This window comes from Spermophilus citellus (genome assembly GCF_964194105.1).
Source record: "Spermophilus citellus genome assembly, chromosome: 8".
In the NCBI taxonomy this organism is placed as follows: domain Eukaryota; kingdom Metazoa; phylum Chordata; class Mammalia; order Rodentia; family Sciuridae; genus Spermophilus; species Spermophilus citellus.
The window spans coordinates 38,772,507-38,789,010 of NC_138189.1; positions in this window are offsets into that span (position 1 = coordinate 38,772,507).

The following is a 16,504-nucleotide window of genomic DNA, read 5'->3' on the forward strand; positions in this document are numbered from 1 at the left end:
GTCCTAGTGGCCTGCAGAAGGGCAGAGCCGCCTCCCGCGCCTGCAAGGTAGGCGGAACTGGGACCACTGACAGAACAGGCCCAGTGACCCGCAGAGAGGCAGAGCCGCCGCCCGCGCCTGCAAGGTAGGTGGACCTGCGACCCACCAGCAGAACAGGCCCAGTGGCCTTCAGAGGGGCAGGCAGAGCCGCTGCCCGCGACTGCAAAGGAGGCGGAACTGCGACCACCGACAGGACAGGCCTAGCGGCCCGCAGAGGGGCAGAGCCGCCGCCCGCGCCTGCAAGGTAGGTGCATCTGCTACCAACCAGCAGAACAGGCCCAGCGGCCTGCCGATGTGGTAGGCACATTGCCCCAATTGGAGGAGGAGCAGAGCCCCTGCCCGCGCCTGCGCGGGACACTTTGCAACTATACAAGAGTAATACAAATATATAGGGGGAAAATTCAATAACACAACAGTTTCAGTAAGCAGAAAGAAACGCGAACAGTATGAAGAGACAAGGAAAGAAAGGACCACAAGCAATGCAGGTCAACTCAACGTTAGAAGAGGTAATATCTGCAGCAGATGGAATGTCAGATAAAGAATTCAGGAGATACATGCTTCAGATGATCTGGAGTCCCAAGGAAGACATTAGACAGCAAAATCAGACAATGAAAGATCTCTTCAACAATGAATTACATAAACAAATCCAGGAAGCAAAAGATCAACTATACAGGGAGATAGAGGTTATAAAAAACAAACAAACAGAAATCCTAGAAATGCAGGAAGCAATAAACCAACTTAAAAACTCAATTGAGAATACTACCAGCAGAGTAGAACACTTAGAAGATAGAACATCAGACAATGAAGACAAAGTATTTCAACTTAAAATGAACATAGATAGCTCAGCAAGACTGTTAAGAAACCATGAGCAGAATATCCAAGAAATATGGGATAACATAAAGAGACAAAACTTAAGAGTCATTGGGATACAGGAAGGTATAGAGGTCCAAACCAAAGGAATGAGCAATCTATTCAATGAAATAATTCGAGAAAACTTCCCAGACTTGAAGAACGAGACAGAATCCCAAATCCTAGAAGCCTACAGGATGCCGAATGTGCAAAATCATAAGAGATCCACACCTAGACACATTATAATGAAGATGCCCAACATACAGAATAAGGAGAGAATTTTAAAAGCTACAAGAGAAAGGAAGCAGATTACATTTAGGGGTAAACCAATCAGGATAACAGCTGATCTCTCAACACAGACTTTGAAAGCTAGAAGATCCTGGAATAACATATTTCAAACACTGAAAGAAAATGGGTTCCAACCAAGAATTGTGTATCCAGCAAAATTAAGCTTCAGGATGGAAGATGAAATTAAAACCTTCCACGATAAACAAAAGTTAAAAGAATTTGCAGCTAGAAAACCATCTCTCCAAAAAATCCTCATCAAAACACTACAGGAAGAGGAAATGGAAAAGAACAATGAAAACCAACAGTGGGAGGTAGGACAGTAAAGGGGGGGAAATAATCAAAGAGGAAAACAAACCATATTCAGTAACATAAATAAACAAATACGGCTGGAAGGATAACCCATGTCTCAATAATAACCCTAAATGTTAATGGCTTAAACTCACCAATTAAGAGACACAGGCTAGTAGAATGGATCATAAAACATGACCCAACAATATGCTGCCTACAGGAGACGCATTTGATAGGAAAAGACATACATAGACTGAAGGTGAAAGGTTGGGAAAAATCATATCACTCATATGGACTTCGGAAACAAGCAGGAGTGTCCATACTCATATCAAATAAAATAGATTTCAAGCCAAAGTTAATCAAAGGGGATAAAGAGGGACACTACATACTGCTCAAGGGAACCATACACCAACAAGACATAACAATCATAAATATATATGCCCCAAACAATGGTGCAGCTATGTTCATCAAACAAACTCTTCTCAAGTTCAAGAGTCTAATAGACCACCATACAATAATCATGGGAGACTTCAACACACCTCTCTCACCACTGGACAGATCTTCCAAACAAAAGTTGAATAAGGAAACTATAGAACTCAATAACACAATTAACAACCTAGACTTAATTGACATATATAGAATATAACACCCAACATCAAGCAGTTACACTTTTTTCTCAGCAGCACATGGATCCTTCTCAAAAATAGATCATATATTATGTCACAGGGCAACTCTTAGACAATATAAAGGAGTAGAGATAATACCATGCATCTTATCTTACCATAATGGAATGAAACTGAAAATCAACAATAAAAGAAGGAAGGAAAAATCATGCATCACTTGGAGAATGAACAATAGGTTACTGAATGATCAATGGGTTATAGAAGACATTAAGGAGGAAATAAAAAAATTCTTAGAGATAAATGAAAACACAGACACAACATATCGGAATCTATGGGACACATTGAAAGCAGTTCTAAGAGGAAAATTCATTGCATGGAGTTCATTCCTTAAAAAAAGAAAAAACCAACAAATAAATGATCTCATACTTCATCTCAAAATCCTAGAAAAAGAAGAGCAAAACAACAGCAAAAGAAGTAGAAGGCAAGAAATAATTAAAATCAGAGCTGAAATTAATGAAATCGAAACAAAAGAAACAATTGAAAAAATTGATAAAACTAAAAGTTGGTTCTTTGAAAAAATAAATAAGATCGACAGACCCTTAGCCATGCTAACGAAGAGAAGAAGAGAGAGAACTCAAATTACTAGCATACAGGATGAAAAAGGCAATATCACAGCAGACACTTCAGAAATACAGAAGATAATCAGAAATTATTTTGAATCCTTATACTCCAATAAAATAGAAGATAGTGAAGGCATCGATAAATTTCTTAAGCCATATGATCTGCCCAGATTGAGACAGGAGGATATAGACAACCTAAACAGACCAATAACAATTGAGGAAATAGAAGAAACCATCAAAAGATTACCAACTAAGAAAAGCCCAGGACCGGATGGGTATACAGCAGAGTTTTACAAAACCTTTAAAGAGGAACTAACACCAATACTTTTCAAGCTATTCCAGGAAATAGAAAAAGAGGGAGAACTTCCAAATATATTCTACGAGGCCAGCATCACCCTGATGCCTAAACCAGACAAAGACACTTCAAAGAAAGAAAACTACAGACCAATATCTCTAATGAACCTAGATGCAAAAATCCTCAATAAAATTCTGGCGAATCGGATACAGAATCATATAAAAAAAATTGTACACCATGATCAAGTAGGATTCATCCCTGGGATGCAAGGCTGGTTCAATATACAGAAATCAATAAATGTTATTCACCACATCAATAGACTTAAAAATAAGAACCATATGATCATCTCGATAGATGCAGAAAAAGCACTCGACAAAGTACAGCATCCCTTTATGTTCAAAACTCTCGAAAAAATAGGGATAACAGGAACATACCTCAACATTGTAAAAGCAATCTATGCTAAGCCTCAGGCTAGCATCATTCTGAATGGAGACAAATTGAAGGCATTCCCTCTAAAATCTGGAACAAGACAGGGATGCCCTCTCTCACCACTTCTGTTCAACATAGTTCTCGAAACACTGGCCAGAGCAATTAGACAGACGAAAGAAATTAAAGGCATAAAAATAGGAAAAGAAGAACTTAAATTATCACTATTTGCAGATGACATGATTCTATACCTAGCAGACCCAAAAGGGTCTACAAAGAAACTATTAGAGCTAATAAATGAATTCAGCAAAGTGGCAGGATATAAAATCAACACGCATAAATCAAAGGCATTCCTGTATATCAGCGACAAATCCTCTGAAATGGAAATGAGGACAACCACTCCATTCACAATATCCTCAAAAATAATAAAATACTTGGGAATCAACCTAACAAAAGAGGTAAAAGATTTATACAATGAAAACTACAGAACCCTAAAGAGAGAAATTGAAGAAGATCTTAGAAGATGGAAAAATATACCCTGTTCATGGATAGGCAGAACTAACATCATCCAAATGGCGATATTACCAAAAGTTCTCTATAGGTTTAATGCAATGCCAATCAAAATCCTAATGGCATTTCTTGTAGAAATAGAGAAAGCAATCATGAAATTCATATGGAAAAATAAAAGACCCAGAATAGCAAAAACAATGCTAAGCAGGAAGTGTGAATCAGGTGGTATAGCGATACCAGACTTCAAACTATACTACAGAGCAATAGTAACAAAAACAGCATGGTATTGGTACCAAAACAGGCGGGTGGACCAATGGTACAGAATAGAGGACACAGAAACCAACCCACAAAACTACAACTTTCTTATATTTGATAAAGGGGCTAAAAGCATGCAATGGAGGAAGGATAGCATCTACAACAAATGGTGCTGGGAAAACTGGAAATCCATATGCAACAAAATGAAACTGAATCCCTTTCTCTCGCCATGCACAAAAGTTAACTCAAAATGGATCAAGGAGCTTGATATCAAATCAGAGACAAGGCATCTGATAGAAGAAAAAGTTGGCTACAACCTACATACTGTGGGGTCGGGCTCCAAATTCCTCAATAGGACACCTATAGCACAAGAGTTAATATCTAGCATCAACAAATGGGACTTGCTCAAACTAAAAAGTTTTTTTCTCAGCAAAAGAAACAATAAGAGAGGTAAATAGGGAGCCTACATCATGGGAACAAATCTTTACTCCTCACACTTCAGATAGAGCCCTAATATCCAGAGTATATAAAGAACTCAAAAAATTAGACAATAAGATAACAAATAACCCAATCAACAAATGGGCCAAGGACCTAAACAGACACTTCTCAGAGGAGGACATACAATCAATCAAGAAGTACATGAAAAAATGCTCACCATCTCTAGCAGTCAGAGAAATGCAAATCAAAACCACCCTAAGATATCATCTCACTCCAGTAAGATTGGCAGCCATTATGAAGTCAAACAACAACAAGTGCTGGCGAGGATGTGGGGAAAAGGGTACACTTGTACATTGTTGGTGGGACTGCAAATTGGTGCAGCCAATTTGGAAAGCAGTATGGAGATTTCTTGGAAAGCTGGGAATGGAACCACCATTTGATCCAGCTATTCCCCTTCTGGGTCTATTCCCTAAAGACCTAAAAAGAGCATGCTACGGGGACACTGCTACATCGATGTTCATAGCAGCACAATTCACAATAGCAAGACTGTGGAAGCAACCTAGATGCCCTTCAATAGACGAATGGATAAAAAAAAAATGTGGCATTTATACACAATGGAGTATTACTCTGCATTAAAAAATGACAAAATTATAGAATTTTGAGGGAAATGGATGGCATTAGAGCAGATTATGCTAAGTGAAGCTAGCCATTCCCTAAAAAACAAATGCCAAATGTCTTCTTTGATATAAGGAGAGTAACTAAGAACAGAGTACGGAAGAAGAGCATGAGAAGATGACTAACATTAAACAGGGATGAGAGGTGGGAGGGAAAGGGAGAGAGAAGGGAAATTGCTTGGAAATGGAAGGAGACCCTCAGGGTTATACAAAATTACATACAAGAGGAAGTGAGGGGAAAGGGAAAAATAATACAAGGGGGAGAAATGAATTACAGTAGAGGGGGTAGAGAGAGAAGAGGGGAGGGGAGGGGGGATAGTAGAGGATAGGAAAGGCAGCAGAATACAACAGACATGAGTATGTCAATATGTAAATCAGTGGAGTGTAACTGATGTGATTCTGCAATCTGTATATGGGGTAAAAATGGGAGTTCATAACCCACTTGAATCAAAGTGTGAAATATGATATATCAAGAACTATGTAATGTTTTGAACAACCAATAAAAAAATAATGCTTTAAAGCACTTAAAACTTAAGGAGTTCCCAATGAGTTGAAATTCATATTTTAGAAATTAATTCTTTATTAACATTTATGTGAATTTGATGTTTTTCTATCTTAAATTATTTTGAAGAAAATGAAAAAAAATTATTTCCTTTGAGGAAAGATACATCTGCCAAATTTATTACTTTTGACATCTAAAAATGAAATTTAAATTTGCAAAACTCAGATAGTGTTACTCTGTGGTCACATTCGGTTTAGCAAAATCATACTGCAAGGCTTTTATTATTGTTATTTTTAACTAAATTGTAATTTAATATTTGCTTATCTGTCAAAAATGCAGAGAATCAATAAAGATGCAATTGTCAGCTGTACCTGAAAAGCATCCAACATGGAAAACAAAGCAAAAGCTGATACTTTAGTAAATTAAAACAGAGGTGTAAGCATATGTGAAAATATAACTGTACCAATGAGTTCTTACCTTTGGTTGTCTAAGTCTGGTACCTGTGTCCTCTACAGTGGAAATCAGTGCTATATCCAAAACAGACAGGGATCTACTGGAAATCTTGACATTGTCAAAATCCAGGCCTAAATTTCTTTGAAATAGTAAACATGCTGATTTTTTTCCTTTCCTTAAACATGCACAAATGACAAAGTTTCTTATTCATTTCTAGAGGGGTGAAAAAAAAATAGTTCTTCAGTGTTGATTAAGGAGGATTTTTGTGACTCGGATTTGGGGATTTATATGTGGATTAAAATAACAGCAACCAAATCATCATTATCCTTTGCTTGAACCTGAGTTCATTAATATGCATGAGAATTAGAGATAAAATGGCCTAATCCAAGCCACAACTCTTAGCCACACCTCTTAGCAAATTCAAAAGTAAACCAAAGGTAATATTGCATAGTGAAATTTACTAAAATTATAATGCCAAATTTTTCTCAGGCTTACAATTTTTTTTCAAAATTGTCTAGGTTTTTAAAAAATATGATTAAATTTTCAAGTTTAGTACTATCATATTTAAAACTATTAAAATACAAACTGGGGGTGCCTTTAGTTATTCATTGATCTTTTAATTGTGTATTTTGTAGAAGAACTGCATATTTTAAAATATCTGGTTGAGAATTAAGTCTGAGCTTGTCTAAAAGAATAATTCATACTTCAATGTACAAAAACCATCACAAAATGTCATCTATGAGCTCAAAGTAAATTTCCCTGAGAATTCTTCACGCAACATCTGGCATTCTATAATATTCACAAAGCTTTTGTTTATAACCAAAAATCAAAAGGGTATGAAATAAATGCTATCATGTTTTATTTAAATTGCTTTTATTTTGATCTATTAACTCCCCAAACACATCATTCTCCATTACTTGCAATATTTATCCTGCTGAATAACTAGCCACTGAACAATCAAGTGACATTTATTGCCTTAGTTAAATGGCTTCAGCTCCCAGTGGGATAGGAGGTTCTCAAAAGAGGAAATATCCCAAGATGCCTGGAAAAAAATTTAGGAAGGTATTCCAGAATTTAAAAAATATTTTCTTCTTCTAATTATACCATAAAACATGCTATGTATAATTTTGTATTCAAAAATGAAAATAAAACTGAAACATTTTTATCACTTGAGACAATCAATATTATCATTTTGGTTGTATCCACCACTGTATTTTTAAAATAAAATCACTTTGATTTTATTTAATATTATAATAATTTTATATTAATTAATATCTATCTAAACTAACTTTTTAAAGGGATTACATTAATATTGTATCATTCCATTATTGCATAATTTATTTATTGTTTTCCCTGTCATTGAAAGAGTTTAAAAATGAATGTTCTGATTTTTTTAAAATATCTTTATTTATTTATTTTTATTTGGTGCTGAGGATTGAACCCAGTGCCTCACACATTTGAGTGCCTCACACTCTACCAACTGAGCTACAGCCCCAGCCCAATTTTTAAGATATGCATATTTTTAGTTGTTGATGGACTTTTATTTTATTTATTTATATGAAGTGCTGAAAATTGAACCCAGTGCCTCACACGGGCTCTACCACTGAGCCACAACCCCAGCCCTTATTCTTAAGTCATTATGTCTATGGTTATTTAGTATTTTCTTAGAAATTAGATTTCTAGATTGAAGTATATTATCATTTGTATGACTCTAAATTGGGAATATAATGTTAAAAGAATCTATATTCTTTTTTAGACTCCATAAAGTTAAATCACTATTGTTTGCATTTTATTAATTACCTTCAACTCACTGATCAACATTTTACCAAAGATAACATTTAAATTTTATTTTATTTGCAACTTTGTACTTAAGCATATACTCAGTAAACAGATTGTATGGGCATTTTTTATAAATCCCTTTCTGTTTTAACTTCCTTAAACTAATCAATGCAAAAACTCATGTCACAGTTTAACTTTATGTTAAAATGTAATTGTGTCAGTCCTTTTATATTCTGCTCCTTTCTAAGAAAAGCTATGTATAATCTACTTAGGAAAATAAGCCCTTTGCCTTCTTTGAATAACATGGCAATATCTTAAGCCTACCTCTATGAAATTAATTGTAAACATTTTGAAAAGCACAAAACAATAATAAACATTACAGATATAAAGTAAAATAAGTAATGAATAAACATGTGGAGAGAAATTATTTACTTTTCTTAGTGTTAAATAAATACTTTAAACTCTAAAACAATCCTGTGAAGCAGATACTTTACTTTCACATATGGAGGAGGAAATGAAGGCTGGGAGATAAAGTAATTTGCCTAGGGTCACAACTACTGGTATTATACCAGCTGGATTCACACCTAGATTTAACAAATAAAAATACAGCATTATATCTCTATAAATATATCTTAAATATTATATGAGATAAACATACTAAAATTTGTTGTTTATCTGAAATTAAAATTTAACTGGGTAAGCTGGTTTTTATCTGACATCCCTACACCTGGGTCTCTCTGACTCCATAGTGCCATATTGCTTTTGTCATTTGGAAGGTGAAAACATGATTATTAGGTTAAGTCCCCAATTTCAGCAATGTGCCTTTAATAGTGACAGCAAAGAATACTGTTCTGGTTAAGGCATTGCTGCTTTTCACCAACTATATAACTGTATAACTTGAATGTGCCTCAGCACATTACCTGTACATGAATGCAAAAAAAAAATAGTTATCATTGATACTTTTTACAATAGTTTTATGTCTCCCACATCTAAGCAAATTTTTCCTCAAAGTATTTTAATGTTTCTTAATCACCCAATTTGAAAGTACTCAGGCCCTCTGTGGACCTCCTTAATATTTTCAGCTTGCTATTGCTTCTTGGGGAGTTAGGGGTTTCAGAAGATTACTACCTGTTTTCAAAAGTGGAAGACCCTTTTGTTCTCAATCCAATGTTCATTTTACCTCAGCCTCTTATGCCAACTATTGCTACCTCATTTGGAGGAATTTTCTGTGACACCATTCTGGATTTATATACAGGTTTTAGAGTCATGGGTCTGAGCTTAAAGCTCTATTTAATAACACTGGGATTTGGGACATGACAAAGTCCTCAGTTTCCAAGAAATGGGTATGATAATATCTCGCGTAGGCTTATTGTAAAAGAAGATGTAGTGAAGTGAAGATTTTATTACAGTTCCTAAAGCATGGTAAATGCTTGATAAGTGAATATTACAATTTCTAAAAGACAAATGTCAAAGTATATTATCATTTCACAATAATTTTTTGCACCATTTGCTTGGTTTCTTTTAAAAGTTGAAAATATATTTTCTGATGAGGAAGTACACTAGAGTAAGAGAAAATTTTTTCTAGTCCTCCCTCATACATGGAAGATGAACTAAAACACATACCCCTAAATTAAAACAAGACAACAAGACTCTGGCCCCATATACAGCCACAGAACATTCACTTTCTCATGATTTGCCCTTCGCTTAAAACTTTTAAAAAAGTATTTTTTTATTGATTATTTAAGGCATTACATAGTTCATGATATATCATCTTTCATATATTTGACTCAAATTGTGTTTTGAACTCCCATTTTCACCCCAAATACAGATTGCAGAATCACATCTGTTACATATTCACATTTTTAAAAAATTATTTTAATGAGTTAAATAAAATGGCTGGAGCAGTAATTCTAGTAAACTTTCCCTCCTCCTGTCAACATAACTCCTGGTTGACATCATGAAATTTCATAGAACTTGTCACTAGAAAACAGCTCTTCCCCAATAAAAGACACACACACACACACACACATACACACACACACACACAGAGCTTTATGTATTGGGAACAACTCATTTATTTATTTCGAATGCTTCTTCCTTTACTAGCTCTCATACTTCGTTCATGCAACTTTCCCTCTCCAAAACTAGAACTAATTAAGGATAAATTGAAAATTACTGATTCTTGGGATAATGGATATTAGTTGTGTGGTCTTGAGAAAATGATATCACCTTTCTATGCATCAGTTTCTCGGTGTGAAATGGAAATATAATTCCTACTCTATTAGGTTTTTGTGAAGATAAATGGAACAACATTATAGCATATCACACACTTTTGGTAGATAAGAGAAAATCTAAGAAACGTGCCCTAGCTTCCTTTTCCTCACCTCTAAGCCTTTGGATGGCACCTAAACTGGAGTCTTGTAGCCTATTGCTTGGACCTCACCTGTACCCAATATGTTTCAACTGGACTTTTGGTAGTTAGATGCATGTGACAAAGTAACCAACTTAATATGTATATTAGTGAAGATATATTTATAAAATGTAAAGATACATAGTCATTATTTATATAACTTGTTTCTAAATAAGCTATACTATTCTAGCAAAATGAAATAATCCATTTGAAATTTTCAATGAAACCTGTGTTTTATGTGTGTCAAGTCCTTAACAATGCAAATTAATAGCCCTTCATAAAGTTGTGAAATTCATTCAAGTATTTGTTCGTTCATTCAACACATAATTCCTGAGCACGTAGAATGTGTAGGAACTGTCCTAAGGTCTTAGAGCACATAAGTCCTTTCCTCACCTTTCCTCAGAGACTATGCAGAGGGGGGAGACAGGCCACGAAGGAAATGACTATGATACAGTGTGATAAAGAGCTGGAGGACCACAGACAAGGAACTCTAAAACTGGGGAAAGAAAGGAACAAAAATGAAAGACTTTGAGAGGGGGAATTTACCTTTTGCTGAAATTGAAGGGACGTAGGATTTTTTCTGCATATATAAAACACATGTCCTAGGATATTGTTTTTAACTTACCCAAAATCAAAAGGGTACAAGTATTGCACTTTGTTCTTATTCAGCTTTGTTTCCCCCTCCAACGGGTGATTAGCTTGACCCAGTCCACTGATCACTGGATTTCTTTCCTGGGACCTGCAGTAACCTTGACTGATAGAACATAATCATATTGGATTATTTATTTAATAGGCTACTTTTAATCTGGTTACCTGTCTTGCTTTGTCAGCTCCCTCTAAATCTTTATAATCCCATGTAAAGTACCTCTAACTACAGATGCTTGCACATTTACACAACATTGATTCTTTGTATTTTTATTTCAGAATTTTATGATTTGAGAGATTCTAGATCTTGGCCCTAAGTTATTAAATATTTGATAGTCTGTCTGCCAACACACTGAGACCTTCAGCCAGAGAGCTCAATGACATCTCCTCTGTGTTTATAACCATAATTAAAGGTTATTTAATTTAACCAATCAATTGTTTAATGACTATCTTCCCTGTAAGAATTATGAGTTTTAGGGTCTGTGTCTGTGTCAGCCTTTACTTGTCTATAGTGTACCTGAGCTGCTGGCTCAATGCCGTGCATTGTCACCCATTCCACAACTATTGATTCAGTGCCAAGGCTCTCTGTTCAGCATTGGGGAGCCAACATTTAATAATACTAAGTTTCTGTCTTCATAGACTTTCATTCTAATGGAGTGAGAAATACAATAAACAAAGCAGTAAACATATAAGAAGTCAGATGGTGATCAGGGCTATGATAAAGAGCAATACAAGGTACTATCACTGGACAGGGGTTCCAGGTGATCCTCCAAAGAGAAGAATGGAACCTCAACACCCCAGTGAGTTCTTGACTTTACCTGCTGAAAATAAGCAAAGATTTTTGTTGTTGTTGTTGTTTGTTTGTTTTTTGACAGAAAAGTGTGCATACCACAGGCAGAGTGTGGGTGCCCTTCGCCTCTCAGAGAAGACAAGTGATGTACCCAGGGTGAGCTCTCTAATTAAATATATGATGATTTTCCTGGGAAGCAATGTGCAGGTTTTCAGTCAAGTCTTTGAAAAGCAAGTCCATGGCAATCATTAAATATTTGGGGTTCAGAATATTTCTCTTTGGTCAAATAGTCTACCTATTAGTGATATGGATAGCAGATTACATAAGTCTTTGAAGCCAGTGGCTTTTAAATTAATTCTGTTTCTGTTCTAATTGATCTGTTAAATGCTATGCTGGAGATTTTGTTCATCTGACCAAAGGGACAAATACTCCTGGTTATGCTCCTAGAACTGGTTCTTCCTCTACTAAGTGTCCTTTTTCTCTCTCTCTCCCCAAGAGCCCACATAAATTAGCAATGGGCTAAAAATGATATGAGGTGAGACAGAACTGTATTAGGTGGGGTATTTAGGGAAGGCCTTGTGAAGCAGAGACTTGAAAATTGTGAGAGAACTAGCTACAACCACTTCCAGGGAAAGAGCCTGTTTGACAAGAAAATGTGTGCAAAGTCAGAGCTATGTGGGTGTGTTTAAAGAACAGGAAAGCCAGTGTGGCTAACTTAGAAGAAGCAAAAAGAGGGAGTTAAGAAGCCAGATCATGCCAACAACGGTTAGAAGCCTATTACAGTAATTCAGTGAGAGGTGACAGTAGTTCAGACCAGGTTGGTAGAAGTAAAATGGGGGAAAGTGGGATGGCGAGAAAAAGCCAGAAAGACAGAGTTAGTAAGATTTGCTAATGGATTGGTTGTAGGTGTGAATAAAAGAGTGGGTTCAAGGCTGATTGTAGATTTTTTTTTTTTTACCTAAAGCAGTTAAAAAAACAGGTGTTGATATAACGAAATGGGAAGGACACCAAGAAGAGCAGTTTTAGGGCAGAGGGAGATTTGGAAAATTAAAGAGTTGTGCATGTCAGTGCCTCAGTAACATTCATTGGAATGAATGAATCATTCTTACACTTTCTTAAAAAAATATTCAACCAGGAAGAACTGGAGGATGTAGAACTCTATGGGGAGAAATATAATAAAAGAGAGAAACAGAACTACCCTCTACAGTCCTTTGAGTACCAAAGTTTTATTACGATTTCATTGGCAGAGTTTGGGGGTTAAGGACCTGAGGCTATTATAGCATAATCTGATAAACCCATGAATGTGCTCTTTTCTGAGATGATCATCAATTTCTATCAAACTGTGTCCCCAAAACAACTAATAGGAATCAATAAATTAAGTCAATATATATCTATTTAGCATCTGTTAATTCTTCCCTCGGAGGTTTCAATTTAAGCTAAAATAAGTGAAATGTGCCAAAATTTTAAAAATACTGTTGTTCTTTCACTCTCCCTCCTTCCCTTCCTCCCTCCCTCCCCCCTCCTTCCCTCCCCCCCCCCTTTCCCTCTCTTTCTTTCCTAAGAAACTCTGTCTTACATGTTGTCCAGCCTGACCCCAAGTGATCCTCCTGCCTGGGGCTCAAGTGATCCGCCTGCCTCAGCCTCCCAAGTAGCTGGGAGTAGAGGCACACATGCCACCATATTCTTATTTTTTAAAAGGATGGATAGGAAGTGTTACGTGCTAGGCAGTGAGATAAGAAGTGTACATTATTGTCACCTACAATGATAGGTAGTTTAGCTTATTGTCAGAAGTATCAGCCTTGGATTTTTAGAGAAACTTTGGCTCAAATCTCAGTTCTTGTACTTGCTAGCTGTGTTACCTAGAACAAGTTACAAAACTTTCCTCCTTCTTAACTAAGTGGTCTATTTAATGTGTCAACTGTCTAACAAGAATGAGGTGCTTCATATATGGCTAGGTTTCTGCTATTAAGCTAACAAACTTTGATTATAATTTAGCCTCTCAGGTAGATTCGTTTTGTAGGGAAACTCACTAATTACAGAATATGAGCATCCAGTCTGCAAAACTAGACCCTTAATGTTTGTAAGAAATCAGTCTCCAGAATCCTTTCACAACTGAATGTGTAAATAAAATAAAATATGGATTCCATAGGGTCATTATCCTACTCCTGAGAATTTTGTGCCTACTAAAGTACTGTATCATTTGACAGTAACTGAAATTATATCTTATAAACTATTATGCATTATAAAACAAATGAATTATTTTTATTATTATCTGATATTGAGAGCTAATTGCATTACTGAAAATGTACTGGACCAAACACTGAGGCTTCACAGATCCTTATTATTTTCACCATTTCCACTGGGTCCAGGTACAATCAGATAGAAGTTGATATTTTAGAGGGTCTCATTTATTGTCATAGCCTAAGTTTTAATTCAGTAAAGAAATTTTCTGAGTTGTAGTATTGACTCACTGATGATTTTTTAAATGACCAACCCCGCTTTTTTACATTTATTCTTTAGTTGTAGGTGTACACAATATCTTTATTTTGTTTTTATGTGGTGCTGAGAATTGAATCCAGTGCCTTGTGCATGCTAGGCAAGTGCTCTACCTCTGAGCCACAACCCCAGTCCTTTTTAAAATGCCCTTCTTTTTGAGTTAATTTAACAACGTGATTTTTGATACGAATAAAAATCCTTTAAATTAATGTCACTCATGACAACCTCTGTAGTGCAATAACTGCATAATATCCAAAATCACCTAGAGATAGGCAGGGAAGAAAAATCCATAATTAACTTCTGCAGACATTTAAACTGGGAAAATACTTGATCCAAAACAAGTTTAAGTATCTTTTGAGTGTTTTCTTTATATTTTTAGGACTGAAGAAAACAAGAATAATAACAATGTGCATCCTACTTCAAATAAAGGTACATTTTTAAAGTGTTTTTTTTTTTTTTTTTTTTTTTTTTTTGTAAAGCCCTATTACCAAATAGAGTAAGAGCACAGGCTTAGCCAGACTTCCTTGATTAGCATCTCAGTTCCACACAGCTATAATGTTGAAAGGCAAGTTAGCTTACTCTCTGTTCCTATTCTCCTGTGCTTTAAGAGGGAATAAAAACAGTGTCTACCTGGATGGATTTTAATAGCATTTAAAAAGCAAATTAACATTTTAAAAGTGCTTAAAACAGTGCTTGCCATGTAAATGCTACATGTTTGTTAAGTGAGTAATAAATACCTTAGATCACACTTATTATCATGATCAATCTTTGATAAAGGGAAATGTTCCCATCTGATGTACAAACATTTAAGCAAAAGTGTAAGATTTGAGTCTTGTTAGCCAGAATTGGTATAAACGCCCTCCCTTTCCATTTTCACATATTCCCATTCCCAGGTCCATTCCTTTTTCACAAGGTCACTGCATATTAAAGTGTGTGCCTTGGATTGTTATGTTGACTAATCATTTGTCCTTAACTCTTCTCTCATCAGCCTGAGAACAAGAAAAGCAAGATTGAGGCCTCTGCAATGAAACTCAGGCAATAAAGTTAATAGCTGTTCATGACTACCTACAGCAAAGGCAAGGTAAGCAGATAAGAGTCTTTTCCTCAGTGCTGAGGTGCCAGCCAAGGGGGTGACCCCCCTACCCCCACTCCCACCCCCACCCCCATTTCTTCCTGGTTTCAGCAGGATTTCTGCCTTTTCTCATTGCGTAAACACAGGCTTCCAAGCCTTCCAACCTAGGTTAAATTACTTAACTTAAACTCTTTGCCTCAGATCTCTCTGAAGAAAACAAGTCCCACCTGCAAACTAGGGTTTAATCATGCTATGAGATTAACGAGTTAATAACTACAAAGTGCCTGCATAATGCATACGTGTATATAAGGGATGCCATAAATTTTGGTGTTATTATTTTGTGGGACTAGATTTTTTAAGTTCCGTGATTGCTTTTTCCTTAAGAATTTGTTTCAAATAACTGTACTGCTCAGAAAATGGAGAAAAGGGGTAGATGGGGAAGTGGCCTGTTGGTTGGAAACCGAGTGGGGGTAGCTGGGAGAAGAGAGGGACAGCGGGAGACGCTTATAATAGCCCAGAAGGGCAAAGTCTGTTCTGGAGCTTCCAGAACAAACTTTAGCATGAGAATCCGCGCAGAACCCCAGGGGCCAGCAGCTTCTGCACAAAGCGGCCAAAAAGGGAAGGCTTTCAAAACCAGCAGGGTTTTCAAAGTCCAGCGCCGGAGATCTTTTGACCCCGGGAGTAGCCTCAGACCAGCCTCTACTCCGCTAAAGTTTCCCAGAGTCGCCTCGTTGGCCCTCCCGCTCCCAGACACGCTGTTGCCCCGCCAAGTGCGTCTGTGTCTGCGCGGCTCTAGCAACCTCCCTGAGAGGCATCTGGTCCTCCCTTCAGCCATACAAGTGACCAAAGACTGCCACCAAAGCCACCAGCACAGTGAGAATTAGCACCAAACCCCGGGACCTCAGGGGCGTGGCTCGCGAGGAGGCCCCACCCGGCCACCCCACTGGCTAACGCTGCCGCGTGGGTGGGATCCACGGTCACCAGTCCCGGACCCGCAGCTCCGCCCGAACGTGGGTCCATGGGGACAAGAGGCCCAGGTGGGTGAGAAGCAA